Source organism: Indicator indicator, chromosome Z (assembly GCF_027791375.1).
Source record: "Indicator indicator isolate 239-I01 chromosome Z, UM_Iind_1.1, whole genome shotgun sequence".
In the NCBI taxonomy this organism is placed as follows: Eukaryota; Metazoa; Chordata; class Aves; order Piciformes; family Indicatoridae; genus Indicator; species Indicator indicator.
The window spans coordinates 29159710-29165709 of record NC_072053.1 but is presented as its reverse complement, the minus strand read 5'-3'; positions in this window follow the sequence as shown (position 1 = coordinate 29165709).

The following is a 6000-nucleotide window of genomic DNA, read 5'->3' as shown; positions in this document are numbered from 1 at the left end:
AATGTTCTGCTGCTATTGAGTCTTCATCAGACAGTACTTTTGAGGATTTTTGTGGTGAAATAAACTAGGCAAATAAAAAAAAAAAATAAAGCCTTGACTTCATTGGAAATTTTGACCCCCCCCAAAAAAAGTATCATATAAAAGTTTTGGGTTTTTTTGTTTTGTTTGGTATGGGGGGGGTTGTTTGCTTGTTTGTTTGTTTGTTATTTTTCCAGGTAAAGTCAGTAGGTCCCATTTAGAGCATATTTTGCGGAGAAGTGTAGATATTTTGTCCTTTAGGAACAAAATGTTCTAGCAGTGTCATAGCACACTAGTGTAATAAGCAAATGGTGATACATGTTGTTTTCTTTAAATATAAAGATTAGTAGGTGGCTGGAAAGAAAGTAAAATATTTAAATGTAATTAAATGTCTGTTTTACTACTGTGCTGTATCTTGTGCATTGTGGTTCAGTTTCTTCTTGTGTAAAACACAACAACATTTTATTTATATATTTTTATGAAGCTTACGAAAAACACAATATAAATGCAAAACATCATTATTCTTAATAACATAATAGTGTTACTCATAAAACAAGTAAGCAATTGCTGCATGGTAAGAATCACAGATGGCAGATAAAGGATCTCAGACTGTCTTGGCCATTAATGCTAGTCATCTCTGTTCAACAAACTTACCTTTGTATCTTATCTTTATTTAAGTATATGACAATTGTCATCATTTCATTCAGATGTCTTTCTGTGATGTTACTACAGAAAAAAAGTAAAATATGTTTCAAAGTACACAAAAAGCTTATTTATTCTTAAAACAATCCACTAAATTAGCCACTGTCATAAGATTTAACATATTAGAGTTGGACTTTCCAATGTGCTGTTGATTTCAAATTAAAAATGTAACTAGTCTATTAAGACTAGTTATAATTACAGATTGAATTGCATTTCACAAATATTGTCTGTTGTTATGGATTAAGATTACAGTTTTAAACAGTGATGCAATTATAACACTGCCAAATTATTTGCTTTTTCATATCAAAATATCCTTTAAGACTGGCAACATAGCTGCTGCTTAAACGAAGGGCTGGTGAAAAAGTAAAAGAAATATGGAGTAAACAGTTGGGAAATGGATTGTGAACTCAGACCTTACTGGTATAGCTATATTTAATCAGTCTTTAGTACAGCTATATTTAATCAGTCTTTGTTCATAGTGACTGAAAGTTATCTCATGTGACCCATGTAAAGGACTGGAAAACTCCACTAATTCTGAATTATTATATGTCCATTTATAATATGCAAATCCTATCCAACCTATCCATGTGTCTAATTGGTTTCCTTCTCAATCTCATAAGAAAAGCCAAGAAACCAGCAGGGATGGTCTCCTACCAAAACTGGCTGTCAGCCAATCTATCTTAGCTTAAATCAGTACACACATTAATGCAGTTTACACTACTGATCTAAGTCAAACAAGGCAGTCTAGTGAAAAGTTATCTACTTTAATGCAAGTCTTACTAGCATGAAGGTATAGTAATGTTCTGTACAAGGAGAAAAAGAAGAAAAACACACACTACCACCCAAGAAATTTGTCTGAAAAGAATTCTTGTAGTTGTCTGGATGAATTCTGATGTAGTATGTTCCACTCTACTTGCAAAAGCATTGGCAGTGTAACATGGATAAGCTTGTACTTCTGCCTTTTCTGTTTCTTGGAGCTTTTTTTTTTTTTTTAATTAAAATGTTAATATGCTTTGATTATTTGTCAAATTATACCTGATGTCTAAATCAGCAGGTGTACTCTGAAAATATTGAATCAAATGAGGAATATCAGAAATGCCCTTATAAATTTGAATACAAATACAAATAAGATCAGATCAGACTGTTCTAAAGAGCAATGTCAGTGTGACTCTAAGGCTGCTGTTTTTCATTTGTGGCAAGCCGTGATAGTTAAGGGAAGTCCAGATCAGCTGGCAAAAGTTTAATGTCACACCTCTAAGAAAGTACTATATACTGATCAGCATCACCTCAATTACAGGAAAGTCGAAGAACATCTCTCAATCTATTTCCAGACCTGTAAAGAACATGAAGATAGTGAGGATCATTTTAAAGGGGGACAGGGACATAGCTGGACTTGCCACTGAGAACTCTGGGTGTAGTAGCCCACCATTTGCGGACCAGTGTGTTGGCATCTTAGATAAGCAGAAGGTCTACCCCCCCATCAAGGTTGAAAACTATGTACTCAACTCCCTCCCTGAAATGTTTATACTCCAATGCATGCAGCATGGGCAATAAACAGGAGGAGCTGAAGGCCATTGTGCTGCAGGGAAGCTATGATACAGAAGCCGTCAGGAAAACCTGGTGGGATGACTTCCACAGCTAGAGTGCTGCCATCAATGGGTACCAACTTTTCAGAAGGGATAGGCAAGGAAAAAGAGGTGATGGACTGGCCCTCTATGTTAGGGAAACATATGAAACCATGCAAATTGATGAGGGTTAATTAATCAATGATAGGGCTCAGTCCCTATGGGTAAGAATGAGGAGTAAGGCCAGCAAGAGTGGTATCATGGTGGGAATCTGTTATAGACCACCCAAACATGATGAAGAGGTAGATGAAATTTTTTTGAATAGTTGAGAGAGGTTTCACAATCACTACCCTGTGTAGTGGTAGGAGGCTGTCTAGGGTTCAGCGATCATGAGATAGTGAAGTTTTCAATATGCAGGGAAATAGGGAGGAGCAGTAACAGAACCCTCACTTTGGACTTCTGGAGGGCAAACTTCAGCTTGTTTAAGCAACTTATTAGGAAAGTTCCCTGGATAGCAGCCCTTAAGAACAAAGGGGTCCAGGAGGGTTGGACCTACTTCAAACAGGAGCTCTTGAAGGCACAGGAACTGGCAGTTCCCACGTGCCGACAGATGAGCCAGCAGGGAAAGTGACTGGCCTGGATGAGCAAACAGCTCTTGAAGGAATTAAGGGAAAAAAAAGAGTGTGTATCATCTTTGGAAAGTTGGGGAGGCAACTCGAGATAGATTTAAGGATGTTGTTAGATCATGTCAGAGAAAAATTAGAGAAGCAAAAGCACAGTTAGAACTTAAACTGTGAAAGATAATAAAAAACATTTTTATAAATATATTAATGGTAAAAAGATGGGCAAGAAGAACCTCCATTCTTTATTGGACCTGGAGGGAAACATTGTAACTAAAGATGAGGAAAAGGCTGAGGTTCTAAATACCTTCTTTGCCTCAATTTTCAACAGTAAGGCAGGAGGACATCAGGATAAGTGGCCTCCTGAATTGGTAGATGGGGTCAGGGAGCAGTGTAGTACGCCTGAATTCCAGGAGGAATTAGTTAGGGACTTGCTGAGCCACTTGGATACTCACAAGTCAATGGGACCAGATGGGATCCATCCTAGGATACTGAGAGAGCTGGCAGATGAGCTGGCCAAGCCTCTCTCCATCATTTTCCACCAGTCTTGGAGAGGTCCCAGATGACTAGAAGCTGGCGAAGCTGGAAGATGTGAAGACCATCCACAAGAAGGGCCGGATGGAGGAACCTGGAAACTCCAGGCCTGTCAACCTGACCTCAGTGCCAGGGAAAATTACAGAGCAGATAGTCTTGGGGACAACCACTGTGCACCTGAAGGATGGCCAAGGGATCAGGTCCAGCCAACATGGGTTTAGGAAGGGCAGGTCCTGCCTGACCAACCTGATCTCCTTCTATGACCAGGTGACCTGCCTGGTGGATGTGGGGAAGGCTGTGGATGTAGTCTACCTGGACTTCAGCAAGGCCTTTGACACTGTCCCCCACAGCAAACTCCTGGCCAAGCTGTCAGTCCACGGCTTGGACAGGAGCACTCCGTACTGGGTTAGGAACTGGCTGGAGGGCCAGACCCAGAGAGTGGTGGTGAATGGTGCCACTGCCAGCTGGCAGCCTGTCACTAGTGGTGTCCCCCAGGGATCAGTTCTGGGCCCCATCCTGTTCAATATCTTTACTGATGATCTGGATGAGGGGATTGAGTCAGTCATCAGTAAATTTGCAAATGACACCAAGTTCGGAGCAGGTGTTGATCTGTTAGAGGGTAGAAGACTCTGCAGAGGAACTTTGACAGGCTGGACAGATGGGCAGAGTCCAACAGGATGGCATTCAACAAGTCCAAGTGCTGGGTGCTGCACTTTGGCCACAACAACCCCATGCAGTGCTACAGGCTGGGGTTGGAGTGTCTGGAGAGCAGCCAGGTGGAAAGGGACCTGGGGGTACTGGTTGACAGACAGCTGAACATGAGCCAGCAGTGTGCCCAGGTGGCCAAGAAGGCCAATGGCATCCTGGCCTGCATCAAGAATAGTGTGGCCAGCAGGTACAGGGAAGTCATTGTGCCCCTGTACTCAGCACTGGTTAGGTCACACCTTGAGTACTTTGTCCAGTTCTGGGCCCCTCAATTTAAGAAGGACATTGAGATACTTGAAGGTGTCCAGAGAAGGGCAACGAGGCTGGTGAGAGGCCTCGAACACAAGCCCTATGAGGAGAGGCTGAAGGAGATGGGATTGTTTAGCCTGGAGAAGAGGAGTCTCAGGGGAGACCTCATTGCTCTCTACAACTACCTGAAGGGAGGTTGTAACCAGGAGGGGTTGGTCTCTTCTCCCAGGCAATCAGCACCAGAACAAGGGGACACAGTCTCAAGCTGTGCCAGGGGAGGTTTAGGCTTGAGGTGAGGAGAAAGTTCTTCACTGAGAGAGTGGTTGGCCATTGGAATGTGCTGCCCAGGGAGGTGGTGGAGTCACCATCCCTGGAGGTGTTCAAGAGGGCTTTGGACATGGCACCTTGTGCCATGGTTTTGTAGTCATGAGGTCTTGGGTGACATGTTGAACTTGATGATCCTTGAGGTCTTTTCCAACCTTACTGATTCTGTGATTCTGTGATCACGGAAACTTCAACTTCCTGGCTGTCTGCTGGGAATACAATACAGCAGGGAGAGAATAGTCCTGGAGGTTCCTGTAGTGTGTGGAAGATAAATTCCTGACACAACTGGAGAGGGAGCCAAGCAGGGAAGGTGCCCTCCTAGACCTGCTTCTTGTGAACAGGGAAGAACTTGTGGGGGAAGTAAAGGTTGGAGAGCATCTAGGGTTCGGCAATCATGAGATTATTGAATTCTATCTCCTTGGGAAAACAAGAAGAGGGGTTAGTAAAACTGCCACCTTGAACTTCCGGAGGGCAAATTTTTGGCCTGTTCAGCAGACTTCTTAACAAAGTCCCTTGGGAAGCCACCCTTAAGGATACAGGAGTCCAGGAAGGCTGGACATACTTCAAGAGGGAAGTCTTAAAGGCTCAGGAGCAGGCTGCCACTGTGTGCCAAAAAGTCAGTTGGCAGGGAAGGCATCCAGCCTGGCTGAATAGGGACCTTTGGCTGGACCTCAAGAACAAAAGGAGAGTCTATGGCCTTTGGAAGAGGGGACAGGTCTCTCATCCGGACTATAAAGATGTAGTAAAGCTATGCAGGGAGAAAATCAGGAGAGCCAAAGCACAGCTAGAGCTCAACTTATCTACAGCCATTAAGGATACTAAAAAATGTTTCTATGAATTCATTAACAACAAAAGGAGGAGTAGGGAAAATCTCCATCCTTTATTGGATGCACAGGGAAACAGTGACTAAGGATGAGGAGAAGGCTGAGGTGCTCAATGCCTGCTTTGCCTTGGTCTTTAGCAGTGGATCCAGCAGTTCCCTGGAACTCAGCCTCATGAACTGGGAGTCAGGGAGGGGAATCAGAATGAGGTCATCACAATAAATGAGGCAGTGGTCAGTGATCTGCTGCACCACTCAGACACACACAAGTCTAGGGGGCTGGATGGGCTACACCCAAGGGTGCTGAGGGAGTTGGCAGATGTGCTCACCAAGCCACTTTCCATTATCTACCTGAAGTCCTGGCTCAGTGGGGAGGTCCCAATGGACTGGAGGGTAGCAAATGTAACACCCACCTACAACAAAGGAAGAAAGGAGGATCCAGGAAACTGTCAGACCTGTCAGT